This window comes from Labrus mixtus, unplaced genomic scaffold, assembly GCF_963584025.1.
Source record: "Labrus mixtus unplaced genomic scaffold, fLabMix1.1 SCAFFOLD_86, whole genome shotgun sequence".
Lineage (NCBI taxonomy): Eukaryota > Metazoa > Chordata > Actinopteri > Labriformes > Labridae > Labrus > Labrus mixtus.
In genome coordinates, this window is record NW_026870200.1 from 27,501 (window position 1) to 30,000 (window position 2,500).

Sequence of the window (2,500 nt, forward strand, 5' to 3'; positions counted from 1 at the left end):
TTCACAGAGCATGCAGATCAGCAGCAGCTGAGTGTGATGTGTGCTTCAGTTCTTTAAATGTTTCATCACGTTCTGTCCTGTTGGAGAGCTCGATGCTGCATCAGAGAGGATTCAAACACATACGCTGTAAAAAGTGGATGAACCACAGATCTGTCTCTCAGAGTGTCGCCAGGAAGTGGTCCATCGAAAATAAACTTCAGACCATGTTTTACCTCTCTGAGTGAAGGACGGAGGACGCTGAACCAGACTCATGTTGAACAGAAACCTGGATCAGAACCAGACTCATGATGAACAGACAGAAACCTGGACCAGAAACAGACTCATGTAGAACAGAAACCTGGATCAGAACCAGACTCATGATGAACAGACAGAAACCTGGATCAGAACCAGACTCATGTAGAACAGACAGAAACCTGGATCAGAACCAGACTCATGATGAACAGAAACCTGGATCAGAACCAGACTCATGATGAACAGACAGAAACCTGGACCAGAACCAGACTCATGATGAACAGAAACCTGGATCAGAACCAGACTCATGTTGAACAGAAACCTGGATCAGAACCAGACTCATGTAGAACAGACAGAAACCTGGATCAGAACCAGACTCATGATGAACAGACAGAAACCTGGACCAGAACCAGACTCATGTAGAACAGAAACCTGGATCAGAACCAGACTCATGATGAACAGACAGAAACCTGGACCAGAACCAGACTCATGTTGAACAGACAGAAACCTGGACCAGAACCAGACTCATGATGAACAGAAAGAAACCTGGATCAGAACCAGAAACCTGGAGCAGAACCAGACTCATGATGAACAGACAGAAACCTGGATCAGAACCAGACTCATGTAGAACAGAAACCTGGAGCAGAACCATACTCATGTAGAACAGACAGAAACCTGGATCAGAACCAGACTCATGTAGAACAGACACTTCATCACTTGTAGAAGACTCAATGTAACAATGCTAACAGCCTTCAGTCAGAAATTTTAGCATTTAGCATTAGCATTTAGCCTATTTCCACCATGGTCACCTTCCTTTAATGTGAGGGGGGCTCAGCCCGTAACACGAGACTCATCTCTTCCACTGACTGGTGGACTCCTGGTGGGAAGATGCTAATGTCATTGCTCCTGCAGGTCAGAGGTCATATTGTGGACATTTAAATAATAATGAGATGATCTGATGGCAGCTCATGGTGAGGGGAACATGAACACCTGAATATGTTTCTAACATCAACTAGCAGTTAGCATATTTACAAACCCTGAACTGCTCCTATGTGTTGGCTTGTTCTTTGAAATGTTGGTAATGATCTTTATTTCGTTAACGTCAGCGTCCCCTCCCTGTTTGTTCAGTTTCTATGTTCCCTACATCTGGAACAAAGTCCCAGAAAACTGTAGGTCTGAAGACTCACCTGTTCACAGCTGCCTTTCATTAAACAGCTTGAAGAAGATTTTAAACTTTTACTCTGCACTGTAATTATATTTTTTCACTCTTTTAATTTCTTTCTTTCTTTTTTTAATTTAAATTATTTTTATTTGGAGATATTTTCAGATGAATGTTTCTTTTCTTTCCTCTTTTATGAAGCTCTTTGAATCGTCTTGTTGTTGAAATGTGCTTCATAAATAAAGTTGCCACGCCTCAGTCTGAGCTGAAGTAAGCCGGCTGCTCGCTCTCAGGGTGGCGAGCTCCAGCAGAGAGTAAAACACCACACACCCTTTCATCAAGGTAGACAGATGGCCTCACTTCCTGCTGAGCGTGGGCACTTCCTGTCCCTGCCACAACCTGACAGAGAGGCCGTACGGTCTCACCGTGCAGCAGAGGAAGGAATCTGCATCACATTATTCTGTATTCAGACAAAGTCATGACACTGCGTCTGAGTGTTTGAGGGTTTGTGTCCGCCGCCGTTCATAACGGCGTTGTAAATAATAACCGGACTTACAAAGAAATGTACTAAACAAATAATAAAGGGAGGGTGACTCTGTCTTTCTCTGTCCTGTTGTTTACGGTGAGAAGGCAGACTCAGAGGGCAGAACAAACACCTAGCTGTGGGAGTGTCACCCACCTGGGGGAGGGGCTACTGCCCTTTGTGATGTCATGAAGGGAAAATCTCCAAACGGCCTGTTTGAACACACATTTTCTGAAAAGTGGAGCAGGAAGAAGACGGAGAGGATGGACTTTTCTCATCATTGGGGGGTTTGAAGACGGACTAGAGACACATATTAGAGTTAGAGGAACATGGGGAAGAGGATTTTAAATATGAGACCTTTAAATAGTTTGAGTGTAAATGTTTTTGATTTGTCTCAAATGTTTTTGCGTTTAAAGGTTTTTATCGCCTTTGGCCAAATGTTTTTTGTGTCTCATGAATATTTAAGATTAAGATTTACTTTTATTGATCCCCACAAGGGGAAATTTCAGTTTTTACACTCTGTAAGTCATGAACACACACATAGGCTGAAATATATACACACACATGCAGAAACAGGATCCTATGAA

At 43.0% G+C, this 2,500-nt stretch overlaps 1 protein-coding gene across 1 annotated transcript in view; it reads right to left on the reverse strand.

Annotated features, from left to right (window-relative positions):
• Nucleotides 1–2,500, reverse strand: part of LOC132966991 (heterogeneous nuclear ribonucleoprotein L-like) — a 26,814-nt gene that overhangs the window by 23,187 nt on the left and 1,127 nt on the right. The gene's annotated exons all lie outside the window — the stretch shown is intronic.